The sequence below is a fragment of the Oncorhynchus nerka genome, linkage group LG11 (assembly GCF_034236695.1).
Source record: "Oncorhynchus nerka isolate Pitt River linkage group LG11, Oner_Uvic_2.0, whole genome shotgun sequence".
NCBI lineage: Eukaryota > Metazoa > Chordata > Actinopteri > Salmoniformes > Salmonidae > Oncorhynchus > Oncorhynchus nerka.
The window spans coordinates 33,594,896-33,619,598 of NC_088406.1; the positions used below are offsets into that span (position 1 = coordinate 33,594,896).

At 45.0% G+C, this 24,703-nt stretch overlaps 1 pseudogene; it reads left to right on the plus strand.

The window, feature by feature from the left end:
• Positions 1-430: 430 nt before the first annotated feature.
• LOC115137763 (pre-rRNA-processing protein TSR1 homolog) lies at positions 431-23,200 on the plus strand (annotated as a pseudogene).
• The last annotated feature ends 1,503 nt before the right edge of the window (positions 23,201-24,703 follow it).

Here is a 24,703-nt window from a genome sequence, read left to right on the forward strand (position 1 = left end):
CAGTGTTGTAACGATGTGCAAATAGTTAAAGTGCAAAGGGGAAAATAAATAAACATAAATATGGGTTGTATTTACAATAGTGTTTGTTCACTTCACTGGTTGCCCTTTTATTGTGGCAACAGGTCACACGTCATGCTGCTGTGATTGTAGACTGTGGTATTTCACCCAGTAGATATGGGAGTTTATCAAAATTAGGTTTGTTTTCTAATTCTTTGTGGATCTGTGTAATCTGTGGGAAATATGTGTCTCTAATATGGTCATACATTTGGCAGGAGGTAAGGAAGTGCAGCTCAATTTCCACCTCATTTTGTGGACAGTGTGCACATAGCCTGTCTTCTCTTGAGAGCCCGGTCTGCCTACGGCGGCCTTTCTCAATAGCAAGTGAACTACGTCATCAAAGTTGGCATGCCGTCACACGAGCGTGGCAAAAATGGTGTCTGGTGGAGAACAACAACAGGGCCACATAAAAGTAGCAAGCATCGGAGGAAAGGAGAAATCAAACGGGAGAACAAGGGTACGTTTGTGACGGAGGAATGTGTCCCTTTCTGTCGCTGGTTGTAGCCATGGACGTGCTGCTGCTGTGCTGCCGAACACGTGCTTCAAATTCTGTTTCGAACGTAACGTTAGCTGTGACAAATTAATATCATCAGATGTGGGAACTCCCATATTTTCAGTGGTCGATTTTAGCATGTACAGCTTGGTGGGGCAAACACAAAAAAACATTTTGGGGATACATGACAGCAAAGGCACAATACTAAATAATACATTAATTGTACATCTATCCCTCCAGTGATAATGCTCAATTGTAATTATTTAGCCTCTATGGCCTATTTATTGCCTACCTCCCTACTCTTCTACATTTGCACACACTGTACAGTTTTTTTCTATTGTGTTTTTGACTGTACGTTTGTTTCTGTGTAACTCTGTGTTGTTGTTTTTGTCGCACTGCTTTATCTTGGCCAGGTCACAGTTGTAAATGAGAACTTGTTCTCAACTGGCCTACCTGGTTAAATAAAGGTGAAATAATGACAATAATAATTGCGCTATGACGGTGACAAACGGTGCCCACATACTGTTAGGGCGTACTGTCCCAACATCTTACCACTGCCGCACCAGGCTAACAGCAGAGCCTTGTCTGGCAGCAAAACAGTTCATTTAGCCTCATTTACTTCCTTTAAAAAAACAGCTGAAATGGCTGACTTGCTTAACCCTTGTTGTGTTCCGGTCTGTGGGACCCATTTTCAATGTTTACTCAAATTGGAGAAGAAAAATGATACAATAAATAATGTTTTCAATCTGAGACTCGTTGGCCTTTGGTCATTTTCTGCGAAGAACATGTAAAATAACACATTTTCATTGAGTGCTGTGCACTCCCTACTAATGTATATTACATATGTGGACCTGAGGGTAATAAAAGTGGGTAAAAAACAGTAAGTAAGGTTTGCTGTGTGCCTTCACTCTGTCTTCTTCCTCCCTGGGCCTGCTGTTTCAACATATCACCAATAACCTGTCTCCTGCTTTTCTCACACACTTTACCCTTTGTAGTGTGTGAAACTACACAATGTATTGTGGGAACCTGCACAATGTTATTACCGTACATTATTTTGATACATTGTACAAAATTCAGTATTTTCCCACACTCTACACCAGCCAGGTGCAAATTGGGGGAGCAACACAACAAATATATAGCTTTGCATGTGTGGCTCCTTACCACAATGAATCAGTATGGCAAAAGTAATCTCTCCTCAGAGGGCCTAACAAATCATTTTTGCAGAGAGAGCTGGTGTGGAAGGAGCATCTTCCACTTTGGAAGATGAAGAATCTTCTGAATATGAGGATCATGTCTCTGTCAATTCGGAGTCTGACAGTGAGTTGGAAGAAGAGGATGAGATTGACCCTCAGTCAGCCCGTCAGCAGCCAGCCCAGGACCAAACCGTTGGCAACCAGCTCATCAACAGCCTGCAGGAGAAGAAATGTGGACATCAAAGAATTCTGAAATTAAATGGTCTTCTTGCCCAAGGAATGAGCCACCCCGCATGGCTGCCAATGTGATAAGGATGCAACCAGGGCAGATGAGGATGGCGGTTCCTCATGTCTTCTTTTGAACTGTTCATCCCAGACACCATCCAGAAAATCATTCTGGACTTCACTAATTTGGAGGGAAGGTGTGATTTTGGAGAGAGAGATGGAAGGAGATGGACCAAACTCATTTACATGCATACTTTGGAGTTCTTATCCTTGCTGGTGTTCAGATCCAATGGGGAATCAACAGAATCCCTGTGGGATGAAGAAACTGGCAGATAACTTTTCTGTCCAACAATGTCTCTGGAAAATTTCCACATTATTTCCAGGATTATCTGCTTTGATAACTGAGACACCAGACCAGCTTGGCTGCAGAGAGACAAGCTAGCTGCAATCAGGTCAGTGTGGGACAAGTGAGTGGTCCGCCTTCCCCTGTTTTACAACCCTGGTGTAACGGTTCTCGTCATCTGAGGAAGAGTGGTCAAGATCGGACCAATGCGCAGAGTGGTATGTGTCCATGTTAATATTTAATAAATCAACTGAACACTGAATAACAAAACAACAGAGAGTGAACGAAACACACAAAACACTAAACAGGAAATAACCTCCCACAACTCAAGTGGGAAAAACAGGCTGCCTAAGTATGGTTCTCAATCAGAGACAACGATTGCCAGCTGCCTCTGATTGGGAACCATACCAGGCCAAATACATAGAAATGGAAAACATAGAACACAAAACATAGAATGTCCACCCCAACTCACGCCCTGACCAAACTAAAACAGAGACCTAAAAAAGGAACTAAGGTCAGGACGTGACACCTGGGCCCAACGTTACTGTTGATGAACAGCTTATGCCATTTAGGGGCTGCTGCCCCTTCAGGCAGTACATACCGTCTAAACCCGCAAAATATGGAATCATGATCTGGGCTGCTGTGATGCTGCTTCATCATATGGGTGGAACTTGCAAGTGTATACAGAGAAGCCATATAGAGGAGGCCCTGAGAAAAACCAAGGGATGTGGGTTGTCCTGGACTTGACACAGGGACTCTGAGGCCACAACATCACATGGGATAATTGTTTTACTTCGCACAAGCTGGGACAGCAGCTCCTCAAGAGGAAGCTGATGATAGGAACAGTACGAAAAACCAAGCCAGAGCTCCCACCTTAGCTGTTGAATACACGTAACAGGCCTATCAATTCCTCTAAGTTTGTGTTCACGGCCGACACATCCCTAGTGTTCTACGTGCCAAAGAAAGGCAAAAATGTGGTACTCATGAGTACGCTGCATAGGGATGGGAGAATCTGTGGCCAGGAACATCAAAAACCATAATGGATTACAGTGCCACAAAAGGGGGAGTGGACAATTTAGACAAGTTGGTGACTATTCTACTGTCAAACTGTACGCTACTGGTGGAGAAGTCAGGTGCAGGAGAGCAGAGAGTTGTGAACAGGAGCACACTTTATTAAGGCAGAGGCAATAAAACAGACAGACGCCACTGCGTCAAAACCTCCAGCCAAAGGTAAAAGTGCTATGTGCGAAACAGTCACAAAAATGTAGCAAATGTTGTACAATAAACATCCCTCGTGAAAAGCCACGGAATAACGGGGAAAAACCCAGCCTGGCGCGTACACACAAACATGTAACAAAAACAATTTCACACAAAGACATGGAGGGGAACAGAGGAATAAATACATGCAGTGTGATTAGGGAATGAAAACCAGGTGTGCAGGGAACAAGACAAAACAAATGGAACAATGGAAAAATGGAGCGGCAATGGCTAGAAAGCCGGCGACGTCGACCGCCGAATGCTGCCCGAACAAGGAGAGGAGCCGACATCGTGACATCTACCATGTAGAAAATAGTAAAAAAATCAAGAAAAAACATTGAATGATAAGTAGGTGTGTCCAAACTTTTGACTGGTACTGTGTATATATATATATATATTTTTTTTTACATTGTTTGCAAACTGATATGTGACATGTATTAATGACAAAATAACAACGAACCCCCCCCTGCCCTGAATGACGGGTCGGCACTGCATACTCACTGCATACTTACTCAAATCCAGGCTGCATCACATCCGGCTGTGATTGGGAGTACCATAGGGCGGCGCACAATTGGCCCAGAGTTGTCTGGGTTTTGCCGGGGTTTGCCGTCATTGTAAATAAGAATATATTCTTTGTTCACATCCGGCTATGGCTGTAGCCAGATGTGCTACAGCCTGGATTCAAACCAGGGACTGTAGGTGACACCTCTTGCACTGAGATGCAGTGGCTTAGACTGCTACGCCACTCGGGAGCAACAGCAATGAGCAAACAGTGGTTGTATTTGATGAATGCTTATTGAAAATGTATAGATTTCAGCAAACAATGAAAGGCACGCAACTACAGAGGACGAACATGGGTACATGGTAGGCGTTTCATAATTTACATGTTTGAAGTATTGACCAAGGGCAAGTCCATGTAGTAGGAGCTAGATTCCAAAAAAAGCCTGGTCTCTGCTCCACACCTTTGGTGGATCATCAGAAACCTCCTTCACCATGGAGAGGCTTACATCAACTTCACCCTTACATCAACTGTAATTGTCTATCTGCTAGTGCACATGTTGGTAGCCATGCCCTTTCATTTGTTTCCATCCTGATCTGTCATTCACCTTTGAATGATGTCATCTCCAACAGTCGATGACTGCTCTTACCAAAAAACAGAAGAAAGAGGCGAGAAAGCTGGACAAACGACACAAAGCCAACCAGCTGCGGCAAAATAAGAAGGACCTGGTAAGATGCTCTTGCTTTTGACACAATGTCACTTTGGGACCACAGCGGTATAAATCAGGCAAGTTAAAAGTAGAGTCAGCTTTATGACATTGCAACGATCAGCACCGCACATATTGAGATCACGACACGATGCAAGACTTTGCAGTCACACAGAGTATATGCTACAATGTGGTAGCTATGGGACCATAACAGAGGAGAAATTCAGCATCAATACACTCTAGTTGTTGTGGAAATCAGCACGATATTGCTATTACTTCGTACATTTCTGAGTCTACCTTAAATGCTACGTGTCTGTCCTGTCCAGGTCCTGGCAGAGAAATGTCATCTGGGCAGCAGGGATGGTCCCCCACCTGGTGGCTGTGGTGGCCCTCCATGCAGGTGTAGATGCTGAGGCTGTGACCAGGCTGCTGTTGTGTGAGGAGGCTGGCTGGCTGGTGCGTGAGGAGAACAGTGTGTATGAGGTCAGTGACAGCTTTAGCCTGGTCATAGCCCGCTTCAAACAGAGGTTCACCATCCTCCACCCAGACCCAGGTAGCTCACCGACTTGGCTACAACAATGTGTTTATGTTGTCGAAACTAAAGTTATATAGATACTGACTATAGTTTACGTAAATGAAAGTGTAATCCATGTCTGGATGTACTCAACAATTATAAGGGGCATTCTGAGTCATTCATTTACATTTGATATTTTATTCATTTAGGGGATGCTCTTATACAGAGCGACTTAAGGCATCCGCATTCTTCCCATCCGAAACAGTTTAGAAGTGTTTGTGCATATATTATGATGACGTTTATGTTAGTTTTGGACTTGGGGGGGGGTGCATTTTCTGGGGGCAAGCTGAAGTTCGGAGCCGAAGTCTACGCTCCTTCGTTGGTGATTGGTCAACAGTAGAGATTCTTCTATAACGAGAGACAACTCACTTTGATGTACATTTTTTTCATTGAGAAATACTGCACCAAACATCTTAGTTAGATGCTAAATTAGATCTCTGCAAAAACATAATTTAATTATAGATTTCTTGAGATATCTTAGATCAATTTTGACTATTTTGAGGAAGTGTATACTTGCTATGCTGTCTCAAAATGGACAAACAGTACTATTGTCGTTATATTTACATTTTTTAAGCAGAGGTTTTCTAAGGGAGTATGCAAGCGCACTCATTCGGTTCGGCTAGCCGGGTTTGGCTAGGCACCAGCCGAACTGAAGCATGCTGACTCCTTTACAGGAGCAATTAGGGTTAAGTGCCTTGCTCAAGGGCACATCGACAGATATTTCACCTAGTCTACTCGGGGATTCGAACCAGCTACCTTTCGGTTGCTGGCCTAACGCTAGGCTTAACCACTAGGCTACCTGCTTTCAGTCAATGCTGACGCTAGTACTAATCCGATAACGTAATCTCTGACTCTATTCCCTCCCTTCTCTCTCTAGTTGACGCACTCTCTACTGGATGTGGTGAAGGTAGCAGATAGTCTGGTGTTTGTGCTGGTCTCTACAGAAGGCTGGGACAGTTATGGAGACTACTGCCTCGGACTCTTTGCACAGGGGCTACCAGCCCATTGTAAGCTTCCATACAAGCTATCCAAAAAAGATGCTCACAGTGCGCTTGATTTTTTTCAACTTGTTCTCTCCCCTTGCAGATTAGATAAATGTTTAGCAGATGACATACTGTAGATATTATACTGATTCCTTTACTCCAAATCTCAACTACCCCATCGATTTTTTTCTCTGCATCCATTGTCATCTCTATCCTATATAACCCCCATTTCTCTCTCCCCCAGCTCTGGTGTGTCAGGGTGTTTCAGACCTGGCAGTGAAGAAGCTTGTGGAATCACGGCGGGCGCTAGCCAAGATATCCAAAATCCGCTTCCCTGGGGTGCGCCTCTTCCCTCTGGACTCAGACCAGGAGGCCACACTGACTTCAGACACCTGGGAGCACAGAGGCAGAGGAGGTTGGGCTTCTGCTCCCGTCGGCCTCACCTCCTGGGCCAGCAGGCCCTACACCTCCAACAGCTCTGAGAAAGGGAGAGGGGAAGCCCCCACGGGCCTGGGGACCCTGCGTGTGTCTGGGTATGTCCGAGGCTGCCCTCTGCAGGTGGACAGGCTGGTGCACATCTCTGGGTTTGGAGACTTCCAGCTCAGTCAGATCGAATCGCCCATAGACCCCCTTCCCCTCAACTATGACCGCCCGTCCTGCCAAGCCTGGGAAGGAAGGAGACGTAGGCATTCAGGTGGGTCAGTTTCTCCCTCTCTCTCTCTCTTAGGGCTCAGTTCCCCCGGGAGGGGAGAGAAATGGGAGGATTAGAGGGAACGTATTTAAGTTCACACAGGACAAAAGATAGGATAGACTGACCCTAGCTCCCCGGCACATACAGGTGAAGTCGGAAGTTTACATACACCCAGGTTGGAGTCATTAAAACTAGATTTTCAACCACTTCACAAATTTCTTGTTAACAAACTATAGTTTTGGCAAGTAGGTTAGGACATCTACTTTGTGCATGACACAAGTCATTTTTCCAACAATTGTTTACAGACAGATTATTTAACTTATAACTTCACTGTATCACAATTCCAATGGGTCAGAAGTTTACATACACTTAGTTGACTGTGCCTTTAAACAGCTTGGAAAATTCCAGTAAAGGATGTCATGGCTTTAGAATCTTCTGATAGGTTAATTGACATCATTTGAGTCAATTGGAGGCCTACCTTCAAACTCAGTGCCTCTTTGCTTGACATCATGGGAAAATCAAAAGAAATCAGCCAAGACCTCAGAAAACAAATTTTAGACCTCCACAAATCTGGTTCATCCTTGGGAGCAATTTCCAAACGCCTGAAGGTACCACGTTCATCTGTACAAACAATAGTACGCTAGTATAAACACCATGGGACCACGCAGCCATCATACCGCTCAGGAAGGAGACTCGTTCTGTCTCCTGGAGATGAACGTACTTTGGTGTGAAAAGTGCAAATCAATCCCAGAACAACAGCAAAGGACCTTGTGAAGATGCTGGAGGAAACAGGTACAAATTATCTATATCTACAGTAAAATTAGTCCTATATCGGCATAAGCTGAAAGGCCGCTCAGCAAGGAAGAAGCTACTGCTCCAAAACCGCCATAAAAAAAGCTAGACTACGGTTTGAAACTACACACGGGGACAAAGATCGTACTTTTTGGAGAAATGTCCTCTGATCTGATGAAACAAAAATAAAACTGTTTGGCCATAATGACCATCGTTATTTTGGAGGAAAACGGGGGAGGCTTGCAAGCCAAAGAACACCATCCCAACCGTGAAGCACAGGGGTGGCAGCATCATGTTGTGGGGGTACTTTGCTGCAGGAGTGACCGGTTCACTTCACAAAATAGATGGCATCATGAGGTAGGAAAATTATGTGGATATATTGAAGCAACATCTCAAGACATCAATCAGGAAGTTAAAGCTTGGTCGCAAATGGGTCTTCCAAATGGACAATGACCCCAAGCATACTTCCAAAGTTGTGGCAAAATGGCTTAAGGATAACAAAGGACAAAGCCCTGACCTCAATCCTATAGAAAATTTGTGGGAAACTCAAAAAGTGTGCGAGCAAGGAGGCCTACAAATCTGACTCCGTTACACCAGCTCTGTCAGGAGGAATGGGCCAAAATTCACCCAACTTATTGTGGGAAGCTTGTGGAAGGCTGTCAAGTTTGTCATTAGGAGTAGACCAAGATGCAGCGTGGTATGTTTCCATCCTTTATTTTGGAATAGAAAACTTCAAAACAAAAAAGCGAACAAAGGAAACGTGAAGCTATAATAATGCTCACAGGCAACTATACAAAGACAAGATCCCACCAAGCACAATGGGGAAATGGCTACCTAAATATAATCCCCAATCAGAGACAATGATAAACAGCTGCCTCGGATTGGGAACCATACGAGGCCAACATAGATATACAATTCCCCTAGATAACCCAACCTTAATCACACCGACCTAACCAACATAGAGAATAAACAGCTCTTTATGGTCAGAGCGTGACAGTACCCCCCCTCCTCCCCCAAAGGTGCGGACTCCGACCGCAAAACCTGACTCAATAGGGGAGGGCCCGGGTGGTAATCTAACGTCGGTGGCAGCTCCGGTGTGGGCCAAAGTCCCCACTCCGCTCGTGGATACGTCATCGGAGGAACTGGACCGTAGATCGTCGCCAGGGACTCTGGACCGTGGATCGTCACCGGAGGCACCGGACCTTGGATCGTCACCGGAGGCTCTGGACCGTGGATCGTCGCCGGAGGCTCCAGACCGTGGATCGTCGCCGGGGACTCCGGACCGTAGATCGTCGCCGAGGACTCCGGACCGCGGTTCGTCTCCGGGGACTCTGGACCGCAGACTGTCGCCGGGGACTCTGGACCGCAGACTGTCGCTGGAGGCTCTGGATGGCAGACCGTCGCTGGATGTTCCGGACCGCGGACCGTCTCAGGAGGTTCCGGACCGTGGACCGTCTCAGGAGGTTCCGGACTGTGAAACGTCGCCGGAAGCTCTGGACTGTGAAACGTCGCCGGAAGCTCTGGACTGGGAACTGTTGCCAGAAGCTCTGGACTGGGAACTGTCGCTGGAAGCTCTGGACTGGGAACTGTCGCCGGAAGCTCTGGACTGTGGAGGCACACTGGAGGCCTGATGCGTGGGACCGGTACAGGCGGCACCGGGCTGATAACACGCACCTCAGGGCGAGTGCGGGGAGGAGGCACAGGACGTACTGGACTGTGGAGGCACACTGGAGGCCTGATGCGTGGGACCGGTACAGGTGGCACCGGGCTGATGACACGCACCACAGGGCGAGTGCGGGGAGGAGGCACAGGACGTACTGGACTGTGGAGGCGCACTGCAGGCCTGATGCGTGGGACCGGTACAGGTGGCACCGGGCTGATGACACGCACCTCAGGGCGAGTGTGAGGAGGAGGCACAGGACGTACTGGACTGTGGAGGCGCACTGGAGGTCTAGAGCGTAGAGCTGGCACAACCCATCCTGGCTGGATGCTCACTTTAGCCCGGCAAGTTCGGGGCGCTGACACAGGACTCACTGGGCTGTGGAGGCGCACTGGCAACACAGTGCGTAGAGCCGGCGCAGGATATCCTGGACCGAAGAGGGGTACTGGAGACCAGGAGCGCTGAGCCGGCACAACCCGTCCTGGCTAGAAGCTCACTTTCGCACGGCAAGTGCGAGGAGCTGGCACAGAACGCACCGGGAGGCACATTGCGTATCTCCGCAAAACATGGTGACTGGTCCCACGCTCCTCACGGCGACTGTCTCGCTCCAGACACCAAACCATCCACTCTACCTCATCCCTCCCCTCAACTATCTCACAATACTCCTCGCTCAGTCTATTCCAATATTCTTCTTCGCTCTCAGACTCGCCCCTCGGCTTCGCCGACCACTCCGTGTGCCCCCGCCAATTTACTTTTTGAGGCTCCCTTCCGTCGTGGCCGCGAACCCCGGTGTCGTCTTTGTCCTTCCTTCACCTCTTGCGTCTGCTTCCATGGAAGGCTTTCGTCTCCTGCCATTATCTCCTCCCAGGCCCAGGATACCTGCTCCTCCTGGCCACGCTGCTTGGTCCGTTTGTGGTGGGATCTTCTCTCATATTCGTCATAAGGAGTAGACCAAGATGCAGCGTGATATGTTTCCATCCTTTATTTTGGAATAGAAACCTTCAAAGAACAAAACAAGAAAGCGAACAAACGAAACGTGAAGCTATAATAATGCTCACAGGCAACTATGCATAGACAAGATCCCACCAAGCACAATGGGAAAATGGCTACCTAAATATGATCCCCAATCAGAGACAACGATAAACAGCTGCCTCTGATTGGGAACCATACCAGGCCAACATAGATATACAATTCCCCTAAATAACCCAGCCTTAGTCACACCCCGACCTAACCAACACAGAGAATAAACAGCTCTCTATGGTCAGGGCATGACAAAGGCTACCCAAAACGTTTGACCCAAGTTAAACAATTTAAAGGCAAGGCTACCAAATACTAATTGAGTGTATGTAAACTTCTGACCCACTGGAATGTGATGAAAGAAATAAAAGCTGTAATAAATCATTCTCTCTACTATTATTCTAACATTTCACATTCTTAAAATAAAGTGGTAATCCTAACTGACCTAAAACAGGGAATTTTTTACTTGGATTACATGTCAGGAATTGTGAAAAACTGAGTTTAAATGTATTTGGCTAAGGTGTATGTAAACTTCCAACTTCAACTGTCGACTATTGCAGCATAGATACTGGAGGCTGAGACGCGGGGGTCGGGGGACACTGTGGCCCTGTCCAATAATACCCCTGGACAGGGTCAACCAGACAGGATATAACCCCACACACTTTGCCATTGCACAGCCCCCACACCTCTAGAGGGATATCAACAGACCACCAATTTACTACCCTCAGACGAGGCGGTGTATAGCCCTCTATAGCCCTGCCTCCAGCTGTTTGCTTAGAAATTCTAGGGACAATAAGGAGGCCTGCGTCTTGTGACCATAGCGTACGTGTAGGTATGTACCAAATCGGAGAGATGGGTAGGAGCAAGTCCATGTAATGCTTTGTAGGTTAACAGTAAAACCTTGAAATTAGCCTTAACAGGAAGTCAGTAATATTACTGGAGTAACATGATACAATTTTTTAGTTCAAGTCAAGATTCTAGCAGCCGTATTTAGCACGAACTGAAGTTTATTTATCAGTTTAGCAGGAGAGTATATCATTGCACTAGTCTAATCTAGAATTGACAAAGGCATTGTTTAGCTATTCTGCATTTTTGTGCACAATATTTCTGATTTTTGCAATGTTACGAAGATGGTCACAGCTTATCACGGGCTGATATCATTACATACAAAATTGACAGTGATTTAATTAATAATTTACAAACTATAGTGAAGGCATTTATCAGTGCTGCTTCTGCTTGTTGGCAGTACGTGCTAACTGTGCTCTCTATGTGTTTCAGGATGGTGGTGTTGATGAAATGGAGTCAGTGCGGGTGCTGATGAAGGCAGACCTAGCTCGCAGGGAGAGTCTGCAGGCCGAGGCAGAGGTAGGCCCCATGGATGGAGAGCAGACCTGGCCCACTGATACTGAACTGCTGGAGGCTGAAGGTAAAGGGAGAGAGAGGGCGGAGTTATAGAGGGTCGTTACGTTGAATTACATGTTAGATCTATGGTCGCAGTGCTGTTGTTGGCATCCATTGTATGGGTACTTTGAACTGGTTCATGTCAACACATTGAGTTTATTATTGTCTCTGGGTTTACAATGTAATGAACTTCTTTAATAAATGTTCTCCTTCTCCCCTCGTCCTCCCCTCAGAGGTCAGAAAGAGCAAGCGTGCTATGAAGGTGCCTAAGGGGACATCAGACTACCAGGCCACGTGGATTGTGGATGAGGAGGATGAGAATGGTGAGGAGGATGAAGTGAGCACGGACGATGAGGAGGATGATGACGCGATGATGGACGAATCCATAGATGAAGAGGACCTTGACTCTCAGGTGGTGTGTAGTGAATACAATCCACAGCCTGGGAAACTGAAAAGTCTGCACAGAAGAATAGTTATGTATGTGTTTGTTTACATGTTTGTTTACCCTCTGCCTGTTGCGATAGTGAAACCACTAAAGGAAAGCGTAAGCAGACAGAGTAGTGTAAGGAGAAGAGGGTGATCCTACAGTCTGAGTTGATTGTTGAGACGTCTGAGCTGATGTGGGGTGATGCGGAAGACGTCAGGGGGAAGCAGCTCAGACAGGACAGTGATTGGTGGAGAAAAGAAATTGCGTCGCCGGACGGTGTGTGGTTGGGGGTGGAACAAGACAGTGTATACGTAACCCGTGGTTGGTCTGCGGCGCAGCACCACTGTTTGTTTTCTCACTGTCTGCCTCTGGGCTGTAGTGCCAGGCTGCTCACCGTGGCAACAATAGTGTTTGGAGCAGGGGTCCCGAGAGAAGCCACCTGATTTCCTGCTCCGCGGATACAACTTCCTGTCTGGACCAAGGGAGGGACGGCCATTTATTTATAACAGCCTTGCTTGAAAGAAAGGGGGAAATTCGTCTTTGGAGAAAAGGTTCAGCTCCATTTATTTTCTTTAATCGTTATTAGAATGTGTTTGATGTTGGGGTTAGACAGGATTTAACATCTAGGAGATGTTAACAATGGAGGAAAGGGTGCTGGGGATGATCATGATTATTATTATTATTACAGCTGGAGTTGTTCTGAAGGTTGTGAATCGACCCCATGCAGTGTGGATCCCCCCCCCCCCCCCCCCCCCATGTCTCTCTTGCTTACTCTAATGCCACTTCTGTGAGAACCACTTTTACACTTCCTTGGGCCAACACCATTAGGTTTATAAATAGTAGATGTTGACCGATTATGATTTTTCAACGCCGATACCGATTATTGGAGGACCAAAATAAGTTTTAAATGTATTTGTAATAATGACAATTACAACAATACTGAATGAACACATATTTTAACTTAATGTAATACATCAATAAAATCAATTTAGCCTCAAATAAATAATGAAACATGTTCAATTTGGTTTAAATAATGCAAAAACAAAGTGTTGGAGAAGAAAGTAAAAGTGCAAAATGTGCCATGTAAGAAAGCTAACGTTTAAGTTCCTTGCTCAGGACATGAGAACATATGAAAGCTGGTGGTTCCTTTTAACATGAGTCTTCAATATTCCCAGGTAAGAAGTTTTAGGTTGTAGTTGTTATAGGAATTATAGGACTATTTCTCTCTATACCATTTGTATTTCATTAACCTTTGACTATTGGATGTTCTTATAGGCACTTTAGTATTGCCAGTGTGACAGTATAGCTTCCGTCCCTCTCCTCGCTCCTCCCTGGGCTTGAACCAAGAACACAACAGCCACCCTCGAAGCAGCGTTACCCATGCAGAACAAGGGGTACAACCACTCCAAGTCTCAGAGCGAGTGACATTTGAAACGCTATTAGCGCGCACCCAGCCAACTAGCTAGCCATTTCACATCGGTTACACCAGCCTAATCTCGGGAGTTGATAGGCTTGAAGTCATAAACGGCGCAATGCTTGATGCACAACAAAGAGCTGCTGGCAAAACGCATGAAAGTGCTGTTTAAATGAATGCTTATGAGCCTGCTGCTGCCCACCCCTGCTAAGTCAGACTGCTCTATAAAATCATAGACTTAGTTAATAACAAAATAACACACATAAATACGAGCCTTAGGTCATTAATATGGTCAAATCCGGAAATCATCTCGAAAACAAGACATTTATTCTTTCAGTGAATTACGGAACCGTTCTGTATTTTATCTAAGGGGTGGCATCCATAAGTCTAAATATTCCTGTCACATTGCACAACCTTCAATGTTATGTCATAATTACGTAAAATTCTGGCAAATTAGGCGGCCCAAACTGTTGCATATACACTGACTCTGCATGCAATGAACGCAAGAGAAGTGACACAATTTCACCTGGTTAATATTTGCCTGCTAACCTGGATTTCTTTTAGCTAAATATGCAGATTTAAAAATATACACTTCTGTGTATTGATTTTAAGAAAGGCATTGATGTTCATGGTTGGGTACACATTGGAGCAATGATACGCACCGCATCGATTATATCCAACGCAGGACACGCTAGATAAACTAGTAATATCATCGACCATGTGTAGTTAACTAGTGATTATGATTGATTGATTGATTGTTTTTTATAAGATAAGTTTAATGCTCGCTAGCAACTTACCTTGGCTTTCTGCATTCGCGTAACAGGCAGTCTCCTCGTGGAGTGCAATGAGAGGCAGGTGGTTAGAGCGTTGGACTAGTTAACTGTAAGGTTGCAAGATTGAATCTCCCGAGCTGACAAAGTGAAAATCTGTTGTTCTGCCCCTGAACGAGGCAGTTAACCCACTGTTCCTAGGCCGTCATTGAAAATAAGAATGTGTTCATAACTGACTTGCCTAGTTAAATAAAGATTAAATAAAGGTGTGTAAAAAATATATATATATATATATATATATATTTTTTAAATCGGCCAAATCGGTGTCCAAAAATACCGATTTCCGATTGTTATGAAAACTTGAAATCGGCCCTAATTAATCGGCCATTCGGTCGACCTCTAATAAATAGTATAATGCCCTTGGCTTGAACCTCATTAACATCAGTAGTTCACATTACATACGGTGCCTTCGAAAAGGATTCAGACCCCTTGACTTTTTCCACATTTTGTTACAGCCTTATTCTAAAATATATTAAATAAATAAAAATACTCAGCAATCTACACACAATGCCCCATAATGACAAAGTGAAAAAAACAGAAATGCCTTATTTACATAAGTACTCAGGCCCTTTGCTATGAGACTTGAAATTGAGCTCAGGTGCCTCCTGTTTCCATTCATCATCCTTGATGTTTCTACAACTTGATTGGAGTTCACCTGTGGTAAATTCAATTGATTGGACATGATTTGGAAAGGCACACACCTGTCTATATAAGGTCCCACAGTTGACAGTGCATGTCAGAGCAAAAACCAAGCCATGAGGTCGAAGAAATTGTCCGTAGAGCTCCGAGACAGGATTGTGTCAAGGCACAGATCTGGGGAAGGGTACCAAAACATTTCTGCAGCATTGAAGGTCCCCAAGAACACAATGGCTTCCATCATTCTTAAATGGAAGAAGTTTGGAACTACCAAGACTCTTCCTAGAGCTGTCAGCCTGGCCAATCTGAGATTAAGGTAGCCCCCCGCACCTCTCTGAGGGGTTGGGTTAAATGCGGAAGACACATTTCATTTGAATGCATTCTGTTGTACAACTGGCTAGGTATCCCCTTTCCCTTCCCAAACGGGGGTCTTGGTGCATCTGTGCAGCACTCCACCAATCAGGCCTTTATGGTAGAGTGACCAGACTGAAGCCACTCCTCAGTAAAAGGCACATAACAGCCCGCTTGGAGTTTGCCAAAAGCCAACTAAAGACTTTCAGATCATGAGAAACAAGATTCTCCTATCTGATGAAACCAAGATTGAGCTCTTTGGCCTGAATGCTAAGTGTCACGTCTGGAGCAAACCTGGCACCATCCCTACAGTGAAGAATTGTGGTGGCAGCATCATGTTGTGGGGATATTTTTCAGCGGCAGGGACTGGGAGACTAGTCAGGATCGAGGCAAAGATGAACAAAGCAAAATACATAGAGATCCTTGATGAAAACCTGCTCCAGAGCGCTCAGAACCTTAGACTGGGGCGAAGGTTCACCTTCCAACATGACAACGACCCTAAGCACACAGCCAAGACAACGCAGGAGTGGCTACAGGACAAGTCTGAATGTCCTTGAGTGGCCTGCCAGAGCCCGGACTTGAACCCGACCGACCGAACATCTCTGGAGAAACCTGAAAATAGCTGTGCAGCAACCTGACAGAGCTTGAGAGGCTCTGCAGAGAAGAATGGAAGAAACTCCCCAAATACAGGTGTGCCAAGATTGTAGCGTCATACCTAAGAAGATTGGAGGCTGTAATCGCTGTCAAAGATGCTTCAACAAAGTACTGAGGAAAGGGTCTGAATGACTTATATAAATGTGATATTTATGTTTTTTTATTTGTAATAAATTAACAAACATTTCTAAACCTATTTTTGCTCTGTCGTTATGGGATATTGTGTGTAGATTGAAGAAAAACAAATGTTATCAATTTTAGAATAAGGCTGTAACCTAACAAAATATGGAAAAAGTCTGGTGTATATGATGTAGTATGTACAGTAGCTCTACAGTAGAAACTAGTGATGGGGGGGATCGATACAGTTGCATATCGGGATATTATTTTTGACAATATATTGTATTGACAATGTCGCAATATTATTTTTGCGCCAGATGGCTGTACGTTCACCAAAATTCCAGCATATTTCCTTCATAGCTTGTTAAATAGGGAGCAAATTTTGTTTTCAGCACTTTTATTTCAATGTCTGAACAAAACTCGTTTTCTCATGGCTGTCTCTTGTCCCTCTGCAGCAGACATATAGTGAGCAATATGTTTGGAACATCGAGTCATAATAAAATCACAGTATCTAATCGCAATACATATAGAATTGTGAGAATCGCAATACAATTCCCAGCCCTAGTAGATGCTGCCTCAGGTGGTGGTTCGGAGGAGGAGCTGAATTCCACATCAAACAAGGGTGGATCAGACCAGCGCTATGATGAGCACATGGATGAGGCAGAGGAAGGGGAGGGGTTAAAACGCTACCGGAAGGCTCGGGCCAATGAGATGTTCCCAGATGAAGTGGACACACCTCTAGACCAATCGGCTAAGAACAGGTAAGGGCATGACAATGATATTGTCTATCAAATACACAGTGGCCCCTTTTCCTTCAGTACTGTACAGGACCCTCTGCTCTTAATGTAGGCTACAACACAGCGGGGATGTCTAAGCAAAATCATTCAAACGATCCATGAAAAAGACATGTAACATCCACAGTCACCCATGACTCACATACAGGTAACTGCCAAAATAAAGGAAACGCCAACATATAGTGTCTTAATAGGGCGTTGGGTCACCATGAGCCAGAACAGCTTCAGTGCCCCTTGGCATATATTCTAAGTGTCTGGAACTCTATTGGAGGAATGTGACACCATTCTCACACGAGAAATTCCATAATTTGATGTTTTGTTGATGGTGGTGGAAAACACTGTCTCAGGCGCTCCAGAATCTCCTATAAGTGTTTGATTGGGTTGAGATCTGGTGACTGAGACACACACACACCGTTTAAACCCCCTATGCTCGTTTGAGACCCCTGAGATCTCTTCTAGCCGTAGTAGCCAAAATAATGGCAATTTCTGCATTTTTATACATAACCTTAAGCATGATGGGATGTTAATTGCTTAATTAACTCAGGAACCAAACCTGTGTGGAAGTACCTGCTTTCAATATACTTTGTGTCCCTCATTTACTCAAGTGTTTCCTTTATTTTGGTGGTTACCTGTACGTTGAGTTTATGTTTACATTTGGAGAAATGGTCAAGCAGAATGTGATAACCTTGATGAACAGCTCATTTCCAGCCAGTGACTTGATCCTGGCCTCTGGTCAAAGAGTCAAAGCACTCCAAGATGTAACATTTCCTTTAGTAACACTCAAGGGAAAGTCTGAGGAGGGAGGAATGTAACAAACTTGTCTGAAACATCTGGTCATATGTAGTAGACAATGCCTTCGAGCCGTTAACGCCCAAACTTTACTTTCCAGGACGTCCTGGCCCAGCGTAATTATTTAGCTATACGTTGACGTTGCTAATTTCCTGTGTGCTCAGGTTCCAGCGTTACAGGGGCCTGAAGAGTTTCCGCTCCTCCCCCTGGAACCCTGTGGAAAACCTGCCTGCAGACTACTCCCGCATCTTCCAGTTTCAGAGCTTTGAGCGCACAGGCCACCGCATACTAGCTGAGGCTGCTCAGGAGGAAGAGGGGGCCATGGTAAGAGTCTGCCGTGTGTGTGTGTGACATCCTGTTTCAACCCTGTCCCCTCTCTGTGCCCCCCCCATCCATTAACCCTGCTCTGCTCTCTAGGTGGGCTGGTATGTGACCCTCCATGTAGTGGATGTTCCCCCCACGGTGATGGAGAGTGTCCAGGCAGGCAGGCCTCTGGTGCTGGTCTCCTTACTGCCACATGAACAGAAGGTATACAGTATTGGCATACTCCTGAATGACTGTCTGAAAGTTAAGAATTGTAACCCATTTCTGCTGTAAAATATGTTGCTAAAAGTGTACACAAACTACAGAGTAATAGAAATTCTGAATATATATATATTTGTATATTATAAATATGCACTATATATACAAAAGTATGTGGACAGCCCTTCAAATTAGTGGCTATTTCAGCCACACCCGTTGTTGACAGGTATATAATATCGAGCACACAGCCATGCTATCTCCATAGACAAACATTAGACATTAGGCAGTAGAATGGCCTTACTGAAGAGCTCAGTGACTTTCAACATGACACCGTCATAGAAAATTCCAAAAAGTCAGTTTGTCTAATTTCTGCCCTGCTAGAGCTTCCCCGGTCAACTGTAAGTGCTGTTATTGTGGAGTGGAAACGTCTAGGAGCAACAACGGCTCAGCCGCAAAGTGGTAGGCCACACAAGCTCACAGAACAGGACCACCAAGTGCTGACGTATTAAAGGACGTATTAAAAATCGCCTGTCTTCGGTTGCAACACTCACTACTGAGTTCCAAACGGCCTCTGGAAGCAACGTCAGTACAATAGCTGTTCATCGGTAGCTTCATGAAATGGGTTTCCATGGCCAAGCAGCCGTACACAAGGCTAAGATCACCATGTGCAATACCAAGCTTCGGCTGGAGTGGTGTAAAGCTCGCCACCATTGGACTCTGGAGAGTGGAAGAGTTCAACTATCTGGAGAGTTCAACTATGTGTCAAAAGTTTGGGAAAGCCCTTTTCTGTTTCATCATGACAATGCCCACGTAAACAAAGCGAGGTCCATACAGAAATGGTTTGTCGAGAGCGGTGTAGAAGAACTTGACTAGCCTGCACAGAGCACTGACCTCATTCCCATCAAACACCTTTGGGATGAATTGGAATGCTGACTGTGAGCCAGGCCTAATCTCCCAACATCAGTGCCCAACCTCACTAATGCTCTTGTGGCTGAATGGAAGCAAGTCCCTGCAGCAATGTTTTAACATCTAGTGGAAAGCCTTCCCAGAAGAGTGGATGCTTTTATAGCAGCAAAGGGGGGACCAACTCCAAACGAATACCCATGATTTTAGAATGAGATGTTCGACGAGAACGTGTGTGTGTGTATTTGTGTGCGTGTGTACAGTGCCTTCGGAAAGTATTCAGACCCTTGGACTTTTTCCACATTTTGTTACGTTACAGCCTTATTCTAAAAATATATTATTATTTTTAAATCCTCAGCATTCTACACACAATACCCCATAATGACAAAGAAAAAAACAGGTTTTTAGACATTTCTGCACATTTTTTAAAAGTAAAGAACATAAATACATTATTTACATAAGTATTCAGACCCTTTGCTATGAGACTCAATTGAGCTCAGGTGCATCCTGTTTCCATTGATCATCCTTGTTTTTTCTACAACTTGATTGGAGTCCACCTGTGGTCAATTCAATTGATTGGAATGATTCAAAGGAATTGTCCGTAGAGCTCCTAGACAGGATTGTGTCGAGGCACAGATCTGGGGAAGATCTGTGACTCTTCTCAGACTCTTCCCAGAGCTGCCCGCCTGTCCAAACTGAGCAATCGGGGGAGAAAGGCCTTGGTCAGGGAGGTGACTAAGAACCCAATGGTCACTTTGACAGTGCTCTAGAACTCCTCTGTGGAGATGGGAGAACCTTCCAGAAGGACAACCATCTCTGCAGCACTCCACCAATCAGGCCAGACTTAAGCAACTCCTCAGTAAAATGGTTACAGCCCGCTTGGAGTTTGCCAAAAGTCACCTAAAGACTGTCAGACCATGAGAAACAAGATTCTCTGGTCTGATGAGTCCAAGATTGAACTCTTTGGCCTGTAAAATTTGCTAACATTTCTAAAATCCTGTTTTTGTTTTGTCATTATGGGGTGTTGTGTGTAGACTGATGAGTCTAATAACATGTGGAAAATGTCAATGGGTCTGAATACTTTCCGAAGGCACTGTATATAGATAGATAGAAGTTCTAATTCTAACAACCCTAGCTTCTGGTCTTATTAACACTATAGTTCATCAGAAACTATTCTTCCAGTTCCTTACCCCTTGGTTTCTTTCTATCCTCTGTGATCAGATGTCAGTGATGCACATGCTGTTGAGGAGACACTCCATCAACACAGACCCTATCAAGTCTCAAGAGGAACTGGTGTTCCACTGTGGATTCAGGAGGTTCAGGGCCTGCGCCATCTTCTCCCAGCACACATCAGGTTAGGGGAACTGGCTAAACTGCACCATTTACGTCTTGAACAAAATTATCTATTGAATAAAAAGTATGGCAAATATGCTGACACTGTGGGGACTGGAGTATTGTGTGTTGGCTAGCTTTCAGCACTTTAGCATTAACAAAGCAAGTGATGGAACCATGTCTACAGTCAGTGTTCGGCTCAGTGTTGTATCTAACCTGTGATTGGCTCTCTCTCCAGCCGACAAGCACAAGCTGGAGCGTTCCCTTCGAGCTGACGCCCCCACTGTGATTTCTGTAAAAGCCCCCATTACATTCCCCACCGCTGGGGTACTGCTCTTCAGACAGAGGGAGGATGGTAAGGGCCTGGATAGAGTGATGTTTGGCTGAATTAGTATGTCTCTATCTGTTTGAAGATGGGGAAGGCCAGAGGAACACACTGCCATGTTTTGCTTCTGTGTTCATATAAATGTTTGTGTATCTGATGTGTAGCTGAATTAGTATCTCTGCCTGTGTTTGAGCCTGTATCTCTCCTGGGCTCCCGAGTGATGCAGTGGTCTAACACACTGCATCTCAGTGTAAGAGGTGTCACTGTAGTACCTGGTTTGAATCCAGGCTGTATCACATCCGGCCGTGATTGGGAGTCCCATAGGGCGGTGCGCAATTTGCTCAGCGTTGTCTGAGTTTGGCCGGGGTAGGCCGTCATTGTAAAAACAAAATGGTTCTTAACTGACTTGCCTAATTAAATAAAAGTTAATAAATAATAATAAATACAATTGTCTCCCCCAGGCATGCAGAACCTGGTGGGTACAGGTAGTCTATTGAGCTGTGACCCCAAGCGTGTGGTACTGAAGAGGATCGTGTTGAGTGGACACCCTTTCAAGATCAACCACCGGTCCGCTGTCTGCAGATACATGTTCTTCAACAGGGGTGAGGGGTCACTGAGCTGAGCACTACATGTTTCCCAATAATATCCCCATAACTTCTCACAGTCTGTTGCAAATGGCACCCCATTCCTTTGATAGTGCACTACTTTTGACCAGGGCCTATAGGTAGTGCACTATATAGAGAATCTGTACCATTTGGCCCACAACTTCTGTCGTACTACCAATGTGGCGATGTAGGAAATGGCTCTGACTCACCTGTGGTTTATATGATGTATCTTAATTTTAACTGACCTCTGCTCTTTTCTCTCTGGTAGATGACATCCTGTGGTTTAAGCCTGTTGAGCTGAGAACCAAGTGGGGTTGGAGAGGACACATCAAGGAGGCCCTAGGTACAGAGAAAACATAAACCTTGTCAATACGTCGCTGGACATATGACCCCTATGTACCTCTGCCCCTGCCCTGGGTCAAGGGAGAAGGGACTCAGATGCTGGATGATTTTTACATAGAGTAGGTATGTTGCAAGAGGTGTACTATATGGGTTTTGGAGTCTGTTCTGATGGACTTGCATGGACTGTGGCGATGACATTTTCACTCCAAGAGATGGATTGTCATTTGTATTAAATAAAACCAATCAGACCAAATCACTTGTTTATTTTTATTTCATTAGAAAACGTCCTTGTGGTCCAGTTAGTTTGATTCCTGGCCATTAGATGGCAGCAGTGTATAAGAGGGAACAGGCTCTTTGCTGCAGTGACTGATAACTGGGTGGAACTGAACTCACTGATTATCTGAGACTCATGCACTGTCATGTCCCTGTACTCAAACACTAAAAACGTGAAAAAAACATGAATAAAATGTTGAGGCATAATCAGAGGTAGCATGTTCAGATCAATAATACTGTTGTACAGATTCCATTCTCAATTTCAACATGTTTGGCAAATGAATTACACAGAAATAGATCATCTGAACAACAATGATCACAATTTTGGATGAACTAGCTTGCCTTTCCTATTTAGGTCCATTGCTCACTCTGTTTGGGGAAGTCTTCTCCAGCTCCTTCCACTGCCATTCCTTTAGGTCTTTACATTTTATTCCCATATTGTAATTGTTTTTTTTGTTTATTTTAAGCAGATAGTGTACATTTCTGACGAAACAATTTGTTCCTGTTCAATTAATTGTATTGATTGAAAAAGTGTATTCTAAACATTTGGTCGACTGCTTATATCTTCCACACTAGCTACGGTCTCAGACATTTACACAGTGCACCGCCCCCATCTCCCCGGTTGAAGACTCCATTTCATCACCAGTCAGACTCAAGCAGAGAGCGCATGACCCCATGTTGGTCTCTCTGGTTCCCCAGCGCTCAACAGTTTTACATCCCTCCCCATCCTCATCTCATGCTTTATGCTCCTCAGAGAAACAGTGATTTATGAATTGTAATATTTATCATAAAACTGCGCTCTTGCATGCTTGCAGCTCCATTATTCATCCGGGGTCTCTGTTGGGACTGCACCAAAGAGGCATGCCAATATGTCTGGGAAACTAGAAGGTGAAGACTTGGGGTTGGAGGAGCGGAACATGATCCAAGAAATGGAGGGGATCAAAAGTTCACTGTGTACATTTTTTCATACTGCGAATTTGATTACAGTGTGGAAAAAGTTGAAAAATAAAGATTAAACAATCGCACGAGTAATGCCTCTTTATTGCCTTGGGGGGCACGCCGGGAGCCCTGGACAGTTTTGCTGAAACACCCCATTTATTATCAGCTTTTTTTGATTTACTCGTGTGGATGGAGGCAAGGGCATTGAACAGTGATGTGTTGAACACATCTTGTTTAAAGCTGAAGGAAGGGGTGTGGTGTGGCTGTTCTAGCTAGCTGTTCATGATCAGGAGGGGGGGGGCAATATCCCCACCCGCCATGGAGAATGTCCTTAAAGTAACACGTAAAAGAATGGGACTATGTCTATAGACAGCGTACACAACATTTCCCGCCGACACTATCAATTTGAAACAGATAAAAATGCAGTTGTTTAGGGACCAACGGCGATGTGGTAACACAGTGGAATCCAGCCTAAAAATAAGTGAAGTGTGTGCTTGGTACTGCTGGGTGCTGGCCATGGTCAGAAGGAGTTAACTAACGCGACTGACTGAGGCCTGCTCTGCTTGCTGCAGGAATGTCCTGTGGTTCCCAGTTCACTGCCACCACACTTAGCTGGCTCCCACTGAAGATATAATGGGTGAGATCTTTCCGTTGGATGTGTATAAAGAGAGAGGGGGCTAGTCAAGGAGTGAGAGATAAGGGAAGAACCCGTCTATGGGTGTTCAGATGGAGAGAGAGAATGCAAAAGGGATCTATAGAACTGGGAAATTAGAATAAGAGCTGAAGAGGAAGAGGGAGAGCTAGGTGGTGTGGGTGAGGGAGAAGGAAAGCGAGAGTGTCTGGCGTTTATGGATAGCAGATGTGGCGCTGTGGGGTTTTGGCAGGGGCCAAGCACGCCTGAATCCCGCACCGGCTGGGTGGCACCGGGGTGAGAGGGAGGTCACTGCACCGCAGCACACAGCACATAAAACACAGAGCGGGAGAGAAGGGAGACTGCCTGGGCCTCACACACCAGCCTGGGACTCCAAGGCTGTGAGGGTGAGCCAATCACACTCACAAACACTATACATTCTTAGGTTGAGAAAAAACAATGATCTCTTAGACCTGGGATTTTAAAATTGGCCTGAGGTACTGCAAATGAGGTACAGCAAGGGGTCCACAATTGTGAAAAAAAATATTTTATGAATATCGCTAGCTGCAACAGAATACATACCATCGTGGATACAATTTGTATTTGTCTGTGTCCAGTATGAAGGACGTAATAGGTATTTTTATGAGTCAATGCTAACTAGCGTTAGCGCAATGGCTGCAAGTTTACAGGAAAAGTTAGCATGCTAGCTATTCCTTTGATCCAACTCTGAGGATGTAGATAAAGGGCTTCCTTGGCAAATTCTTGAACTATCCCTTTAATATGGATGAAATTACAGTTATTGGTGCTAATTACAGGGGTTTTTCTGTATAGACAATTCTTAGGCTGGCTGTCTAAGTGGTAATTTAGTTGACACTGAAAAACAGTTTGTGTCAACTTCAACAACCAAAACCAGATAGGAAGCATGCAG